Raw genomic sequence first — 19,908 nt, 5'->3', positions numbered from 1 at the left:
ACATACTTTTGTCGTTTACTTTTTGATGTATTACATGTAATTCAAGCCAAGGGCTTAATGTGTAATGAGTTAGTACTCTTTTGTTGTAACCAAGTGTTAACTTGGAAAGCTGTAAGCCCATAGGGCATTTGCTTTTGTTGTTAACATGTAATACTTATGTAATGAAATTCTGATATATGGAAGAATGTGAAACTTTTACATATCAATGCATGTCTTATTTGATGGGTTTGATGTTATTGTTTTGAGGGCGTAACAGAAAAGATGAGTTTTGGAGAATGTTACAGTCTGCTTATCTTGGTGTGCAGAAATATTTTAGACATGGCCAATGGTACAGTACCAACTAATTATCTTCTAGTTCAATATAGTGCCATTTTCTTTCCCCAATGCAGAACCAGCTAATTAGCTTTTAATGATCAGAACTGTAAAGTATGCTATCGTGGTCCTGATTTTTTTTTATTTATTATACTAAATTGATGTTTATGCGCGTTGATCATCTTCCATCCTGAGAAAAGAGACTAATGCGAATTTGGTGGTTCATTTATCCTCATTAAAGCTTCTAGTCCATAGAGGCATAGGCATGTCAGTTCTTTTTGGCTGATACCTGAGTTTTAGAGTTTTATTTATCATGAGTTGAATGGAATTTCCAAAATCTTGTCCAATTTTGAAGGGCATTGAAGTTGCCAAATTTGCTAAAACATCTTATATGGGTAATTTCCTAGTTTTCCCAATGTTAGTGTAAGATCAACTCTAAAATTACCAGTAGTCTCAATAACAGTGCTTGTTCAGATCCAAGTTCAGCTAGTGAGTCCTTTGATTTGGATTGACTAACTAAATGTCAAAATGAAAGTCCTGGCCACCAGTTGGACTGTTTCAGAGATTCACAATAATTTTTTTAGAGCAATAACAAAAAGAAAGGGAGTGTTCTAAAGACAGGATCCCTTCAAATAAGAACTATACCTGTTTTTAATTGTAAAAATACACACACACACACACACACACACATAAAACAAAAAAATAAAATAAAATAAAATGTGTCCTTATTAAGCAAGGTTAGGTCTATTTGCTTTAGAAGTTAGATTTTTGCAATTCTAAATCATATTCTTCTTTTCTATTTTTTACGATTATATAATTAGAATTTGGAGTGTAATGTCTTCAACATCTTTTATCTTTCTTAACATTTCAAATGTACGACTAGCTTCTTTTTCAAATTACAAAATTTACATCTTGCATGCATATCATAAAACTACTTTTCACCTATTTGAGATAGAAATTCAATAAAATATCTTACATCCTTAATATAGTGTACATGCTTAGAGAAAACGAAAGGTGGGCGTGTAAATTAACTTGACAACTATTTGATTTTGGTATTTATATGAATCGTTGTACTATAATGTAGGTACCATGAAACTGATATGAGGACTGGACAAGCAACTTATTGGCAACTAACAAGCCTTCAAGCATTTTGGCCTAGTCTACAAGCAAGTAAACAAAGACCATTATATGTTCCTGAACATCTTGAACCTAGAGCACAATTTCGATATTTTATTATGGTAATTAGGTACTTGTTGGGGATATTGCAGCTGCTAATTCATCACACCGTGAGTTCTTTTCTGTGTGGGAGAGGTTTGGAGTTCTACCAGAAAGGTATCATCCTTCTTGTTCTTATGAGGTTATCTCATCTTCTTTAATAGATATAGGCATTTTAGATGAATCTAATAATAATACAACGACCCTCCTCCATTGCTACCAGCTCTGGATCAAACCTAGACAAATTGGTGAATCTCGTCTCGAACTGTGCCAAAGAAGTAGTACCTTGGTGCAACTCCATAAATTGTTTCCTTAATCTTTCCCGAACGGAAGGAGGAAAATACTTGACCAGAAAGGCCTCAGTTGGAAACTAGCTTGTGCAACCCTTAATCCATCCTCAATTCTCAACATCCCTAAAGTCTTAGTGACTTGCTCTAACCAATCATGCTCCTTCAATGGGTCAGGCACTCCTGTGAACTCCAATGGGTTGGAGGGAAAGAACTCCTTAGTAGCTTGAGGGAACGAGAATCGTCCCTCTCATTGCAGTTTAGTCTCCCCAACTGTCCTTATAATCTTGCATGCAATTTCTTCGCCCACAACCAGTGCTACAGGAATAGGTGCTACTAAGACTATTGTGCCTCTACCGACACTTCTATTGCCGATATGCCCTATACTCCCCCATCCTAACATCTTATAAATGACAAAATCCCAACTTAGTAAGCAACTATATTCTTCCCCAGCGACTCTCACTCAACACGACTAAATTACAAGATACACTTAACAGATAATCATATTGCACATAAATAGTTTAGACATTTAATCACAAAATTGGGTCAAGTCTACAAGGACATCCACTTATCCCAGAACTCTCAAAGAATTCCCAGCAGAAACCACGTTGATTAGGTGTGTTTCTAGTGAGACCTCAAAATAAGTTAACTGGTTACAAGCACTATTCCTGAAACTTAATCTCATGCTGACTGACATAAATGCAACACATAATATCCTAACTCCTACTCTACCTACATGCAAGCGTCCTCACAAGCGAAACAAAACCCGTTGTGGTAAAAATCACGTCCCATGAGCCCAAGGTTTTTAAACCCAGTTAGCTCTGATACCAAGTTGTCAAACCCCCATATTTTTTTACCCGAAAATGTTACCAAGTTCCTTATTAAAGTCCAATTACATAATACAAATGTGGAAGCAGGAGGATAAATGAATAGATAGTAGGTGCTCTCTCGCATTATACAAATGATGAAATACGTAAATGCAATCATCACAAAATAACTCCTTGATTGTTTGTCGATGCCTTCGACTCTGCACTTGAAAAATTGTTAAACAATAGGGATGAACACAAAGGTCCAGTAGGGATCTACAATAATTCTAAATAATAACCCCTTATAGATAAAAATGATCATGATGCTCAATGTTATAAGTATATAAGTAAGGTGCTCTTTATATATAATCAAAATACATACACTTACATATACCTTTCGAAGAGGATCCATTTTTAACATCACTAGATAATTCATTTCTTTTCTTACTCTTACTAGTCATTTCTCATATTTTGATAAAAACAATTTCTTAACTCCACGTTTCACCAAAAACGATTTCATATACAGTTAATTGCATTCTTGCTTTAAATATTAAGTTACTAATAACATACCTTCATCTCTTACCAATATATAATTCTACAAAATCATATAACTGAACATTAAACATACTAATTACATTCATTCATTGTTCACCATGTGTCTTATCACATTCCACATACCATTCAACAATATAACATCTTAATTACTCACATTTACTGGCCTTGGTACGGAAGGCGATTGGGCATGTTTCAATCTATTTCAAAATACTGACTACAAGAAATCACCAAAATAGTCCTACATTTTCCGTCCTCACACAAATGGATAGTTGGGCACCTCAAACAAAGATCTGTCCACATTTGTCATCCTCACACGTCCGGGCAAGTGGACACCTTAAAATATTTTCCACATTTATCATCTTCACACGATCGGACATGTGGGCACCTCAAAACATTTTGTGGATTTTTCACTTCAAAACAAAACACAATTGAAGATAGATTTATTTACAATCATGGCATTGTGATATCATTCATGTTAAAGGTTTTTGTATGAATTTTATGTATGTTTAGAATTTTTCTTACAAAAAATAAATAGATTCAGTGTTCAATCTCACTATCTACCCAATATTTGTAGTAATTGCACTAGTTTGACCCGTGTATGAAGGGGAGTTAATATAGTGATAAAGCATGAAAGAGTGCTCCAATTTAATTTATTCATTTATTTATTTATTTATTTTGATTAGCTAAAGAAATAGAATTTTATTGAGAAATTGAAAAAGAATACAAGGAAAGATATTTTTGGAGGGAAGAAAATTAACGTAGCCCCTTTATGAAGTTAAGATAGCAACATGGAAAGAAAGAGAGCTCCAATTAATGGAAGCTTTTCCCAAACTAGGCCTAGGTACTAATTTATTTCCCAAACTAAGCTCAGTTTGGCTGAATTTCCCAAACTAAGCTGAAGCTTTCAGCATGTTTTTGGCCCAGACAGACAAAATATATAAAATTATAAAAGTGTGGTTAGAAAACACGACTTTAATTAAGAAATTGCTGTTGCTATTAGTGTCTTCAGGCTTAAATGATAGTGCGATTTGGAAACACGCTTTTAATAGAAAGCGTGATTTGTAACCACGCTTTTAAAGAAATATTCGCTTTTAATAGAAAGTGTGATTTGTTGCCACACTTTTAAAGAAATATTTGTTTGTCCAACATTTGAAATTAGTAAAAAACTGTTTATTATTATTATTATTATTATTATTATTATTATTTTGATTGATTTCTCTTCAATCCACATTCTATAATTCACCCAGTCATCTTTTAGATCTCTATATATAAATTATTCATATAAAATATCATATTGATAAACAATCTTAGCTACCAAATTTTATTATTTTAATATTTAAAAATAAATTATCTAATTTTAAAATTATGTTTTTCATCCATTATTTTTTTTTAAAAATGATAAAATTATATATACGATTATCAAATCAATTTGATATTTACATAAATAATTTATATATAAAATTTTTAAAAAATAAACAGCATGAATTGTCTAAAGGGTAGTGATTAAGAGCTCTAAAAGTAGAGTTCTAATTTAAGCTCTAATGATGTGGTATAAAAAAATAAAAAGAAAACCACAAACAAGCAAGCATAAACTTCATATCACATGGTGCGTCCCACCATTAAAGCTCCTCCTAGAGCTCCAAAATTAAAGCTCTCAATCATTTTTGTTGTCTAAATCAGATGTGTGACCGTATGTCTTGCAAATAAATGAAATTAAAAGTAAAATGATTAATGACGCAGTTCTTACACTGTCACACTATTATTGAACAGGAGAACTATATACAAGTAAGAGTTAGATAAAAAACAATCAACACATGGAGGGGTATAAATAACACGCATCTCTACAATTTTTCATTTACAACCCACCATAAACACACTTATATCCCCTTATTGAAAAATTCCAAAATCCAAAATGAAGAGATTCTCTCTACAACTTTTTGAGTAGCCAAACAATACCAGTTGGTACTCGCATAATGTGTCATATTATGAATTTAAATAAAAAGAAAAACAATGTTTAAATAGTACATCCTAATGTGTTTTTAGAAGAGAAAAAATTGAATACACCCATAATTTAATAGTACATATTAATGTGTAAACATAGAAAAAAGAGAGAAAAGATAAGGTATACACCTAACATTAATGTGTGTTTGGGAGAGGAAAGAGGGAAAAAAAATGCTAAACCCCAAATATTTTACCAAATGTTCTATCAAATGTCTTACATGGGTGGGGGACCCACACCATGTGGGTTCCATGTGGGTCTCACACTCATGTGAAACGTTTAGTAAAATATTTGGTAAAACATTTGGGGTCCCTAGCATTACTCAGAGAAAAAAGATTAGGTACACACCTAACCTTCGACATAGTGCACAAAGTGATTGTCCTGAGACTTAAACTCATAATCTCAAAGATTATTAGACTAAGATTTTACCATTGAATCAATGATTACCGCTTATGACTTTAAAAATATAAAAGTAAAAAAGAATATGAAAAAATATAAATTAATTATTTGCTTAATTTACCTTATTATTTTGTTTTGGGGAAAAAGAAAGAGAAGTGTTTAAAAGCGTGGTTGCAAATGGGGCAGGGTGGGCCATTTTATAATGGCTTTCTCTTAAAAGCGTGGTTACAAATCACGCTTTCTATTAAAAGCCTGTTTCCAAATCGCGTTATTCTTTAAGCCTGAAAATGCTAATAGCAACAGCGTTTTCTTAATTAAAGTTATGTTTTCTAACCATGCTTTTATGATTTTATTTATTTTGTCCGTTTGGGCTAGAAACATGCTGAAAGTGTGTTTTGTAAACACACTTCAGCTTAGTTTGGGAAATTCGGCCAAACTAAGCTTAGTTTGGGAGATAAATCAGTACCTAGACTTAGTTTGAATGTAGCTGCCATTTGAGCTATTGAAATTTTCAATTGTTGCCATTTGAGTCTATGAAAGCTTGGCAGGAGTATTCTCTCCATCTCTTTCTTTCTTGATGGGTTCATAAATGTCATTTGTATTTAAATTTTTGTGTAACAAATAGAAAAGATAACATTTTTTTATTTTATTTTATTTTTATATTGGATCAGAGTTGCAAATCTTAATATTTAAAATATTGTATTATGCTAATATTAGACTTGGGCATTCTATATTGACATAGCATTGGAAATGTACTCTGTCTAATATATATTTTTCATTGATTTGTCAAATATGAAAATTGTGAACTGCACATATTAGTGGATTGTGTGATTTGTGTATATTATTGATTGTATAGCCATGTCTCCAAGGAAGTATAGTTCTAGGAATGAAAAAAAAAAAAAAAAAAAAAAAAGAAGCAGAAGAAAAAAATGGAACAATTAATTCGATCAATCGGAAGTGCTGATAAGTATTTTGGTAGGTAAAAAAAAAAAATTTTAAAATAGAGATTTCAAGTTTAGTTATCAAAATTTGGTAATTGAAGAAACTAATCAATGTATAAATGACAATGATAATGAAGGTTGGTAATTGAATGACCTACTGAATGTTTAAATAAGAATGACGATGATGATGATGATGATTTGGTGATTGAAGAACCTAGTGAACATATGAATGAGAATGAAGATTTGGAAAATAAAAGTGAAGACGTCAATGTTGAATGTGAACCTTTAAATATTCATGACCCAAGTAATTGGGACAAGATTTATCAAAATTCAAAGGTTTGTTAGTTGAAAGAGATCATGTTAAGTTCAAGATCGATGTTCCATTTTTCATAATCTTTAAAGTTCTCAAAGCGCAACCCACAAACACACTTAATTCTTGCACAATCTTGTTCTATGGACAATCTAGAGTTCATTTCATATGGTATTGTGGACACCTCATTTTTAATCGTCCTCAAGACTTGGACGTCATCGTTTGAACACTCGATGATCATCCATGCTCGTGTTCATTTTGAGTTCCTAGAGGCCTCGGTCGCGCGCCTTGCCTCAAGATCTCTCAACTTGTCTATTTTGTGCTTGGTTGTGGACCAAACACTTGTGTTTTTGCTTCTGAGGGAAGAGGGTGGCTTGTTGGCCATCGGCCCTGTCTCCCTGCCATCGGCCAAAAGTATTGGCCGATTGGCACTGTATTTAGTCAGCCGGCCATTGTGTTGGTCGATCGGCCATTTTTGCTGGCTGAACCCTGTTCATCTGCTTTATGCAGATATTTTGTGTCAGCTGGCACCCATTATTCACCCCCTCCATACACGTGTATGGAGGGATTTGCCTCCTTTGCTTAGCTTCTCTTAGAAGCTTTAGAATTGAACCTCTATAAAGAGGGAGCTCCTCCTCCCTCCTCAAGGGTTCAGAAAATTGTTCTTGAGAGGATAGATATAGTATTGTATCTATTCTTCTTTGTTTAGCCTTACTTTGTGTCCAAAAGTGTAGTATTGTCTCACTATTGTACACAAACACACACTAGAACACCATCCTTGGTTGTTGAGGTGCTAGGAGGTTGATTTCAGTGTTCTTGGGCTGGTTTTGGTCAGAGGAACCTGCTGGAGCCTTGTTCTTGAAGAAGTTCTACAAGGGTAAGCATTCTTGCTTTAGATACCCCTTTCTTGCTAAGGCTTTTAGCACTTCTTGCTTATTGTTTTAAGCTTTGACTATAACTAATAAAAGTTCTGATTTTTCTTGCTTTAGAACTTTGTTTAAGGTCATTTTGAGGTTTGGGGTTGTTTACCCCCTCCAAGGTCTTGTTAGGCCTTGTTTTAGGCCATCCCTTTTGGCCCTTGCGTTTAGCTTTGCATGGCCTCTCTACCGCTGAAATCCAAAGGATTTTCAGTGGTGGAGAGGTGGTTTTGAGGTCCTCAATAGGAGAGGGTCATCCCCTCTCCTTATTGTCTTGAATGATAGCATAAATGGCTTATGTTTGTAGCATGTGTGCTTAGCTTGTTTTAACTTCATTTCAGCAAGTATTTGGTGTTATTTTGCCATGATTTACCTCTGTCCAAAGTTGGTTTAGTGGTCTTTTGCATGCACCATATACTTGTCATATAATCCCTTGATTTGCCTTAACATGCATCATGTCGTAACATGTCGTTTTAGCATGATTTTGGCTTAACTCCATGAAGCATTTAGCCTTGTTGTAACATGCTTAAGCTCTAATTTTGGTCTCTTTGGCCATGCATGACATGCTTTGTATAGCCACCATGCAACCTAGCTTGTTAGCTTTGAGTATTCAAGTCACTAGTATGCATTACTTGGCTTATTTTAGTGGTTTGGCATCACTTGTTATGTTATTTCAGCCCATATAGTATGCTCATATACTTGCATTTGTCACCCCTTTAATGTTTTAAAGAGTTGATGTTTTAGGCCTTTTGAATGGGTCATTGTGTATGCTTCCATGCTTAGGTCATTTGTATGCCATTTCAATGTGTTTTTGGGCTCATTCTAACATGCCATAACTCTGATTTTGGTTACTTAAATCATACCGTGTTGGGTTGTGTTAGGGGTAGTGTAACACCTCTTTTGTAGCCTTGCATGCCTCATGTTTTGGCATTATGTTCTAGCTTGTGTCGGCTAGTGTTGAGCTCACTTTTGGTCTTGTTTAGACCTGCCTTGGGACTTTTTTAGGTCCCCTTTGCCCTTTAGGGCTTGTTTCATGTAGCCTCGGTTTGAGTCCTTCGGCTAGTTTCAAGTTTTGAGCTTCATTGCATGCCTTAATTGCATGGTTTAGTTGATTTGGCATCATCCCTTTCATTATTTCAGGGCTTAACATGTTTGCCTAATATCCATGCTTGTCTCCCCTTAAGCGTTCTTAAAAGTTGCTTTACTATGCTTAAGTGTTAGGCCAATTGGCATGCATGTTTGTATGAGCTTTTGTCCTCATTTCCATAGCATTTTGGCCACTGATTTGGGCCTATTTGAGAGCTGCCCATTTTGGTTTAAAACCATCTCCGCATGTTATTGTATGCTTGCCTTGCATGTTGTCGCATACTTGGCCTATTGCATGTTGTTGCATACTTGAGTTATATTGCATTTGACATGCCTTTTGTTAAGTTGCTTTACATATTTGCATGCATTATCCCTTGCACGTTGTTGCATGCATGCCCCACATGTTGTTACATGCTTGCTTATCCTTGAATGTTGCCACATGCCTTGCATGTTTGCATGCTTGCCTAGGTTGCATTGCATTTGGCATGCTTATTACCATTAGCCTTGTATGACATTGTCCTTAACATGCACATGTTGCATTAGTTTTGCTTGCATGTTTGCATCCCTTGCCTCTTGATCAACCATGATAGAGTTTGGGGCTCCTTGTTTGTTTTGTGTGCATTTCATTTGATATTAAATGCACACTTGGCTTCTTTGGCCGTCATGCATTGAAATGCATGATTGATGGTCCGAGGGTCGAGGACTATACTCCCTTGAGTTCATAACATGATAGGGGGGTGGTCATGCAAATATTGTCTTGCAAATGTATTGCCATGCTCTGTTTGTCCTCTGCTGCAGCAACACTGCATTCTGTAGGAATATATGGCCGGTCGGCCATCTTTAGTTCCGGTCGGCTAAACATTGTTGGCCGAGAGCTTTACATTTGGTCGATGACCAATTTCCCATGGTCGATGGCCCTATCTCTTGGCCGATGGACTCTCAGAAAGTCTCCAAGGTGGTTCAGAAGTGTCACAGAAGTTGTCACAGTTTTCAGAGGTACAGAGCAGTGTAAACAGAGGCAACATGTGACATGGCAATGGATTTCCGAGCGAAGCTGTCCGAGCACACATGCATCCCTCTTTCTGAGGCTGTTTTTACTGTTTTCATAGCTTAATTGATTTGCGTAATTAGTTAAGTGTTGTGTAATAATTAATTAGCTTGTTAGTTAGTTAATTATGTAATTTGTGTTATTCTTTCGGTCCCTCCGTCGAGAGGGCGCAATTGTGTAATAAGCGTGCGTGTGTGTGATGCATGTCTTCCAACCTCCACTTCTTTCTCCCTTTTACTTAACCGCTTACGATGGTTAGTTCTAGGTCACGTTTCAATTAGCATCCTTATGCTATGCATGTTTGCATCATTCATCTGTATTGCATGCACCGGGCTCGGCGCATCATACTAACTGCATTGTATTTCAATTCTAAGTTGAATACGTGTATCGAATCGTTGCATCTGACATGCCATTTTAGACTAGCCGAGCCTATTCTAGTTGCATTTTGTATGTGATGCATTAGCCATCTCAATATGAATTAGGATCATGCATGATTACTAACTAATTTCTTGTTTTGGCTCAGAGTACACTGTGAGTGTTTATGCTTTAGCACCTTGCATGTATGTGCGTGTTAACATGACAGCATGCTTACCATGAGGCTAATTGCTTATGTGATATAACTACCTGAATGCCTGTGGGTGAAGGTTAGATTACTTGAATTGGAACGATTCATTGAAATCTGTGTTTTAGCCTCCTTGCGAGTAGCAAACATCAAACCATTTCCAAACAAACGGATATGCGATGTTTTGTTCCAAATTAAGCGATCTAGTCTATACTTGTGTATTGTGCGCATCACATAGTAAATCTAGCTAATAACCGGAATAAGAACGCATGTGTTTTCAAAAATAAGATATCATGTTTAGTAGTGACCGATCTTTGATCGGGCGAGCGGGGGTTCTCATAGATGACCTTCCCCAATCGTACCCAAATTCCCTAACCGAGACAACTTTGGTGATGACGGACACGTGGCCTTAGGCAACGGGTCAGGATTTCCTAAATTCCCCCAAAATAAAATATTTATGTGGCAACTCTATATCTGGCAAAGCAGTCCATGTTTGGCACTTCTTTCTTAAAAATCAGTTTTCCAAAATAATTTGTCGGATTTGGACTCTTTGGTGATTTATCAGTCTTCCATTGCACTTTACGAGACTAGATTCAGAACCGTGGCATTTGAGTCTGAACTGTAGCATGAGGCCCACGGGCACGTCTACAGTTTCTGGCGACTCCGCTGGGGATTTAGAGAACTTGACTCGAACTCATGATCTCTTGTTTTGATTACACTTATGTGTTTCTTTGCATTGCATTTACATTGGTGCGCATAGGACACCGTGTTTGCCGTATGCTATTCCTGAACGGTTTGCTGGAGGCTTGCTTTGAGAAGCGTGTCATAAGGCTGGCCGGTTGCGGGCTCTGCCACAACGGGAACACGAACCTCGGTTGTTGCCAAGGCACCTCTTTTGACCATTCGACCTAGTGCATATTCGGAATCCGTAGTGACTATTCCAAACTAGGACGGGTTGCTTACCCGATTTTAGGTTGTTTGAAACCGCTGTGTGCATAGCAAAACCCTAGTTCTTGACGAAACTAGGACAGGGAAACCCTACCCCAACATAGGGGTGTTTTTTTTGGCTCTCATTTGCTTGTTATGTGCTTTTAGAGTGTCTCTACAGGGAATGCACGTATCAGTTTGCAAGTTTAAGTATCAGGCCTACGGGCATCAGTATTTTGAGAATCAGTTATATCTGCGGGTATCACATTCAATTTTGGGGTAGTAATTTGGGGAACAGTGATCAATGGTCGAATATAGTTATTCAGCCATACTTATGTCTGTTCTGGTGAAATTGGGTTGAGATGCTACCTGTTCTCGCTTTCAGGGGGGTTCAGAGATTCGGTTCAGAATAGCCAGTGTTCTCCTCTGCTGAGGCAAAGCAGGAAAAGACTCATCGGTTCATCAGATCCATCAATCACTAGTTACACCACCTCTGTCCAGTTCAGTAGACTTATGGCATCCCAGAATTCAAAGGAAATTATGGTTATGGCAGCCGCACTAAACCAAGGAATCATCTTGCAAGGCGAGACCGATATTGAGGTACCACATCCACCCAGGTTGCCTGCCGCACATCCAATCTGGGAACCCCAGTTATTTCAAACCCCGTGAGCCTACCACCTTTGAGCTGATGGGAATGATTGGCGACCTTCAGAGATCTGTAGCTGATCTAGCCTATGGAATGTCGGCCCCGCCACCAACTGCATCGTATGCCGAGAACTTCATGCCGCAGGAGCCCCCGCTACTAGGACGAATTGTGATTGAGCTCAGCCAACCTGAAGTTATCTCAAGCTCCGGCAATGATATGTCGATGACAACAGGGCTTCGCACTGAAGTAACAACCCAAACCATCACCAAGCTGAGGCTAGTGGAAAGAACAAAGTGAAGATGGACACTGATCCCTATGCACAACTCCAGCAAGCTGTTGAGAATCTGAAAGTCGCGGGGTTGAATAAGCAACAAGTACTTGCGGTTGTGGCTAAGACTGTGGATGACACCTTCTCCAGCCATAGGGATCGCCGCACCAGAACAGTTCCTTCCAATCCTAACCCTGCACCTGGAAAAGATCAAAGAGCTAGGGCAGCACCTGCCGATCCTTTTACTAGTGTGTCTAGCAAGAATCCACAAACTTCAAAGTATCTGCCCCGAGGTCGCAGAGTCTTTCATGCCCTCTACATGCCTTTGTCCAAGGCTCTCCGAATCCTCACTGAAAATGATCATCTCAAACCTCTCGTGCCACGGCCTCTCCCGAGTAACCTCCCTCTCTCACATGATGCTACCTAGTACTGTGCGTACCATCAACAGACTGGTCACACCACCAACAACTGCTTCCGACTTCGCCACGAAGTACAGGATCTGTTTGACGACGGGGTCATCCTCCCACCAAGTTCGGCAAAGTTTGTCATCACTGAGTTCATGGACTTCGAGGATAATACGAGTATGCGATCAGGGGGTGAACCACCTGCTGGCGGCACTCAATTTACTCCGGATGTGGCGTATGGCACGCACTGTTTTGAGCATTTGTGAATGCTAGCTTTTGTAGTTTCTGACTTGGGTGTTGAGTCGGTTCTGTGTTTTATTTTCAGTCTGTCTCTTTGTTTTGAGTCTGTCTTTTGTGTTTAAAGGTTTGTCTTGTTGTATTAAGTTAGTCATGTTGTATAGGAGTCAGGTGATTCTGGGGCGGTTACCTCGGACATCACTACTTTGTTTTGTGATTGTATTTTCCTTTCTTTTGAGTCTGTCTCTGCTGTGGAGCCAGTTACAACTAGAAGATCTGAATGAAACAGCTGTGGCTGTCATGTTTTGTGCTTATTGCTACTTTGAGCCTGTTGTACCAGCAAGTTTAGAATGAAATGGCGGAGCATCTCACCTGCTTTTCTGTGCGTTGAGATTATTGCACTGACCTAAGTTCTTCAAAAATTTTGAGAACACTGCAGTAAAAACAAAGAGGAAGGAATTCCTTGGGTTTTGCAAAATTTGATCAATTGAGGGAAAGAAAGGCATGCTAAGCCCTTAATGAATGAAATCATGCTTGTCAACGTGAGTGCTGAGAAGGATCCTGACTTAATCTAGATTGGTTTCGCATTGTCTTCAGTGCGAGCGACTAGTCGCTTTCTTAAAAGATTTCAAAAAATGTTTTGCGCGATCTTGCGAAGACCTGTGTGGAATCGCTCTTGAGATTGTGCAGCCTGGGATCGCTCTCGGCCTCTAGACTCGACCCCTTGTTTTCAAACCTTGAACTTAGATTCCAAATGGTCAATGGTCCACCATCAATGTGAGGCCTGTCAGGCCAGATTTGAAGCACCCCTCGAGCTATGGGCAAAAATGTCAAATGTGCTCAAAGATTCAAAAAAAAGTTGGCACATTGCTCAAGCTAGCGAAGATCAGCAAGAATGCCAAATCTCAGATGGGAAGAAAGAAGAAAGCATTGCTGAAGGACAACCAAGTTCCTATCCATAACACTAGGGGCAAATTCAGCCCCCATTGGATGGACTTCTACATCATCAGCGAACAACAGCTACTCTCCTGGACACAGATGGCCTCAAGATCCTAAAACCATTTGACATGGACAAATCCACACTTTTACCCTTGAGAGGCTCGCTGGGCCGAAAACCCGGAAGGGCGACCCAGACAAAAGTTAGAGCAAATGAAAAAAGAAAAGAAAATAACAAAAAAGGAAAAAATGCAAAGAATGAAAAAAGAAAAGATGAAGAAAGATGAAAAAAAAAAAACAAAAAAGAAAAAAAAGAAATGAAAAGAAAAAGAAAAAGAAATGAAAAGAAAAGAAGAACATAGCTCGCAAGGTTGAAAATCCGGAAGGGCGGCCTTGGCAAAAGTCAGAGCGTAAAAGGTGAGGGTTAATACACGAGTGTATCTTAACCTGAACTACATAAGGCTTAATTCCCATGTTTGGGATACGTAGGCAACTTCATTCTGAAGTCCAGCCATAAACACTTCCAATTCAACTATGCCCATGTAATGGTTCTGATCATCTTTGTCTTCGCTGTATCTGGGAGTTCGGTTGTGACCTTCATTATGAGAACTGGTTACAGTGTGCTGCTGTACTATTCAAACAAGGGGCAACTTTTCGTTGTCGTGCAGTGCCATTTACACAAAGGGCAATTTTCCATTATTTTGGATCTGAGGTTGTGCATCTCAAGAGTAAGTTCCGTGCTCGTTGAGCAGTGGCCGTTTGCAAAAACAGTTTTTGAGAATTTTTACTGAGGTTGACTAATTTTCTCAAAAATTATTCCATTTTTCCAAAACTAGACCATTTCTTAGACCTAAAAAAGGAAAATTCTCAGTGCTCACAACCTGACTTGCATGATTTCAAATCAAAAAGTTGAACAAGTATATTAATCTAACTCTCATACTGGTCAAAATTGTTTTAGTAGAAACCAAAACAAAAAAATGGTCAAAATAATAAATCAGGGCCACAGTTGAGTCAGGTTTTCTGTCTTTCCCCCATTATCAGTGCATTTGCCAGAAATGGCACTCTACCTGCCAGAAAAGGGGCACAACTGAAGCTAACAGCAAAATGTCGAAAGCTATAGCAACGGGGTATTGTAGACACCCCATTTTTGACCGACCTTGAGACTTAGACGTCACCAGTTGAGCACTTGGTGATATTGCGTAATGTGCTTGTTCAGAAGTTTCAGAGTCACGGCCATGAGCCCTACCTCCGGACTTCCGAACCCTCTTCTGTGCCTTGTCTCGGTTTGCGAACCAGACTCGGTTTTCTCTGTTTCTTTTCCTAAGGGAAGGGAGAGGTCCCGTAGACCATCTCTCAATGTCCGTAGGCTACATTTGGTGGCCGTAGGCCATTTTTCCCATTTCGGAGTCTGGTTTCCGGTTTTCGGGGACGTCAGGCCGTGTGCCTCGGTTCGGGACCGCTTAACCATCTCCTTTTGCTCCGGTTTTCGGCATACTTCCTATTTGCTCCCTTTTGAGGGACACTGGGGTCCCGGAAACCCACTTCGTGGCTGAACGCCATTTTCGGTGCTTAACAGCCCATTTTCGGGATCCCGAACTGCGTGTTTTGGCCCCCGAACATTCGTTTTGCATCGGTTTTTGCTCATTTTTGGCAGGTACCTCTGTTTCATCACTAGGAAGGTCATGGAAGGGTGGAAGGCTAGTAATTGTTGCAGCAACCAGTTATCTCTCCTCTGGAGCCTCCCGGCGCCCGTTTTTCCAACTTCCGGGCTAATGTTGAACACCCTAGGGTTAGTGTTGCCAACTTTCAACCATATACCTGTGATCTACACACCTTGGAGAACCCAAAAAAGTCATGGCCGGCCACTAATTGTTCTTTCCATTTTTGCCCCTCCTCTTTGAGGCTAATGTTGAACACCCTAGGGTTAGTGTTGCCAACTTTCAACCACATACCTGTGATCTACACACCTTGGAGAACCCAAAAAAGTCATGGCCGGCCACTAATTGTTCAGGCCAATTTTTCACTTGGCCGGCCGACTAGGTGGGGTGGCCGGCCGGCCACCTGCAGCAAAAGTACCTGGCCGGCCTGCTTCCTCACTGTGTGCACTTTACAGCTGTGTAGCCCTTTCCCCCAGATAATATCTGTATCCGGGGGACATTTTGTGGGAAAAGCTTGCCTCCTTTATGCCCCACCTTTACACCCTCCTTTTGGTCCTTATAACCAGTTGCCAACATGCATTATAGAGGTTAGAAAAATTCTCCTTCAAGCCTCCATACACAACTCCATCTCCATCCTTTTCAATTCTTTGAAAAACCCTAAGTCCCTAGCCTTCATTCCTTCTACACCACCAAGCTCTACCACCACCACCTCATTTCCAGAAACAAGGGAGGTTTCTCAAAGGCCAAAGAAGCTGCAAATCGGTCCAAGAAGCAACAAAAGCCTTAGTCTTCAAGGGTGAGTAACACTTTTACCCTTTTGACCCTTTTTCTTGATCTATTTGTAAGTCTTCTTTGCTTTTTGTTTCAAGCTCCGGCCCTAACTGAAAAGGGCCCTCTTTTGAGCTCATCTTCACTTTTCATTAAGGGCTCAACCTTGTTTGAGCCCTCCATGACACACTTGCTTCATTGATCCTCTTGTATGTCATAGTTTTGCATGCTATTTTTGACCCATGAAAAATCTGTTTTCGAGCATGTTGTAAACTGATATTAGGCTTATTTTGAGCCCCTCTTCAACATTGAAGAAGGGCTCAACACCATTTGGGGTTTCCATGTTGTACCTACCTTTATACTCCTCTTTTCTTCCCCATTCTTGCATGCAATGGCAGCCTACCATGCTTTTGTTTTTGGCCATTTTACAGTTCTGAAAAAGTTCTTATTTTGGTCCATACTTCATGTTTCATTTAGATCCTTTCATGGTTTGGGGCTTCCATAGGTCACTTCATGTTATATCTCTCTTTTATTCCCCATTCTTGCATGTTTAGTTAGCCTACCATGCTTTTGTTTTTGGCCATTTTACAGTTCTGGAAAAGTCCTTATTTTGGTCCATTCTACATGTTTTATTAAGGGTATTTGGCTGTTTGGTGATTATTTTGTATACTTCATGTTGTAGCCACTTTTGAGCCTAATTTTGCATCACACTTTTAGCATGTTTGTATACTGATTTTAAGGCTGCCATAAACTGTAAATATTCATATTTTTGGTCCCTCTTCAGTGTTGTAGAAGGAAATTTTTCAGTTTGGGTTTTTCTTATATCACTTGCTTCATTACCCCTCTTTTGGCCCCTATTCTTGCATGCCATTTTTGCCATACCTATGCTTGCTGTTTGGCCATGTTCATAACTGTGAAAGTGCATCTTTTGGGACTGTCTAGCTTCTGTCTTTGCATTGCATGTCCATATTGTGCATGTTTGGCATAGCTATAGGTCATTTCGGGTGCCTAAAATTCGCATTTCGGGGAAATTCCATGCATTTCATGTCATTTCGCCTCATTTCGGGGCTGTTTTCCCCCATATCTTACTGCTGAAATTCCATTAGAATGATTGCTATCATTTTCATATCATTTCATCACATTTTGTCACTGCCTCGGTTTGCGTGCCCCTGTGCGCGCATTTCGAGGCACTTCATTTTTATCCGACGGCATCCTATGTGGGTGTAGCTGAGGCTCACTCATGTTGGTATAAGCCCATTTGTCATTTCCATGTCATTACATTGCATTCCGCCATCGCCTCGGTTTGCGTGCCGGTGTGCACGCATTTCGAGGCACTTCATTTTTATCCGCCGGCATCCTATGTGAGTGTGGCTGAGGCTCACTCATGTTGGTATAAGCCGATTTGTCATTTCCATGTCATTACATTGCATTCCGCCATCGCCTCGGTTTGCGTGCCCGTGTGCACACATTTCGAGGCACTTCATTTTTATCCTCCGGCATCCTATGTGAGTGTGGCTGAGGCTCACTCATGTTGGTATAAGCCCATTTGTCATTTCCATGTCATTACATTGCATTCCGTCATCGCCTCGGTTTGCGTGCCCGTGTGCACGCATTTCGAGGCACTTCATTTTTATCCGCCGGCATCCTATGTGAGTGTGGCTGAGGCTCACTCATGTTGGTATAAGCCCATTTGTCATTTCCATGTCATTACATTGCATTCCGCCATCGCCTCAGTTTGCGTGCCCGTGTGCACGCATTTCGAGGCACTTTATTTTTATCTACCGGCATCCTATGTGGGTGTGGCTGAGGCTCACTCATGTTGGTATAAGCCCATATCATGTTTCCATGTCATTTGCGTTGCGTATGCCATTGCCTCGGTTTGCGTGCCTGTGTGCACGCATTTCGAGGCACTTCATTTTCATCAACCGGCTTCTTATGTGAGTATGGCTGAGGCTCTCTCATGTTAGTATAAGTCCATGTTACCTTTTTTATGCCATTTAGTCACTTGCATTGCATACATCATTTTCTCAGTTTGCGTGCCCGTGTGCACGCATTTCGAGACATCTCATTATCATTGCACTGCGTATGCCATCGCCTCGGTTTGCGTGCCCGTGTGCACGCATTTCGAGACATCTCATTTTCATTGCACTGTGTATGCCATCGCCTCGGTTTGCGTGCCCGCGCGCACGCATTTTAAGGCATCTCATTTTCATAACATTTTACATTTTCTCGGTTTGCGTACCCGTGTGCACGCATTTCGAGGCATCTCATTTTCATTGCATTGCGTATGCCATCGCCTCTGTTTGCGTGCCCGTGTACACGCATTTCAAGGCGTCTCATTTTCATTGCATTCATGTATTTTCTCGGTTTGCGTGCCCGTGTGCACGCATTTCGAGGCATCTCGGTTCGCGTGCCCGTGTGCACGCATTTCGAGGCATTTCATTTCCATAACATTGTATATGTTAGGATTGTATCTTAGTTGCATTTCATGCATATCATGCATATTGCATCGTGTTCGGGATAGGAGTTAGCCCGGGCACGGGAAACGAGGTACATTTCGTACTCCGAGTGACGGAATGTGTCTCAATTCCCCAGTCACCGACACTCCGGATTATCCATGATGGAGTTAGGTTTTAGCTGTAGTTTCACGTGCATTCATTCTGTATTGAGTTGTGCATTTCGACTCCTCGGCCATCATGCCTCGGTATGCGTGATTGGTGGCACGAGGATCGAGACATGCATATATCTGTGCAAATACATTGCTATGCCCCTTTCCTGCTCTCTGTTGCAGCAAAACGAAGAATCAGCAACTTTTCGGGGCTTGGCACGCATTTCAAGAACAGGTGTAAACAGAGGCTAATTGGGGCATTCCGGTGGATTTCCGCGCAAGACAACCCGGACATGCATCGTCCATCAGAAGCAAGGCAGTCCCTGGCTTGCACGCCAGTTTTATTTGCTTTCTTAGTTAATTCATTAATTAATTAGGATCTTGTAATATTTTGGACTGTAATATTCTTTTATTCGGGACTGTAATATTGGGACTGTATTATTTATTCGGACCCCCTCTGCGAGGGCACAACTGTAATAAGTGTGCGTGAGTGTGATGTATGTCTTCCAACCCCACGTCTTTCTCCCTTTTATTTATCCGCTTATGATGGTTAGATTAGGGCATATTTAAATTAGCATACAGTATGATAGCATGTTTGCATCATTCATCTGTATTGCATGCACCGGGCTCGGCGCATCATACTAACTGCATTGTATTTTCGATTTCAAAGTTGAATACATGATAGTTGTAGCATTTCATATGCCATGTTTAGAATAGCCGAGCCTGTTATAGTTGCATTTTGCATGTGTTGCACTAAGCATTTTTGTATACTTAGGATCATGCATGATTTCTAATGTGGTTGCTATTTTGGCTTGGAGTACTCGGTGAGTTTTATGCTTTAGCATCCTTGCATGCGTGTGAGTGTTGCCATGAATAGCATGCTTACCATGAGGCTATGTGCTTATGTGATATAACTGCCTGAAGGCCTGTGTGTGAAGGTTGGGTTATCTGAATTGGAATAAATCATCAAATGTTTCAAGCCTACCTGCGGGTAGCAAACCATTTTCAAAAACAAGCAT

General features: G+C 39.7%; 1 long non-coding RNA gene across 1 annotated transcript in view; it reads left to right on the top strand.

Moving 5' to 3' along the window:
* Nucleotides 1-255: 255 nt before the first annotated feature.
* Nucleotides 256-19,908, top strand: part of LOC114292936 (uncharacterized) — an 81,109-nt gene continuing 61,456 nt past the window's right edge. Inside the window, exons 1-2 of the long non-coding RNA XR_014366633.1 lie at nucleotides 256-328; nucleotides 1,397-1,644. This is a non-coding gene — a long non-coding RNA (uncharacterized LOC114292936). The remainder of the gene's footprint in view (nucleotides 329-1,396; nucleotides 1,645-19,908) is intronic.

This window comes from Camellia sinensis, chromosome 4 (assembly GCF_055761805.1).
Source record: "Camellia sinensis isolate YWXY chromosome 4, ASM5576180v1, whole genome shotgun sequence".
NCBI lineage: Eukaryota > Viridiplantae > Streptophyta > Magnoliopsida > Ericales > Theaceae > Camellia > Camellia sinensis.
The sequence above is the reverse complement of the archived record's forward strand: the minus strand, read 5'-3'. Positions and strand labels throughout refer to the sequence as shown.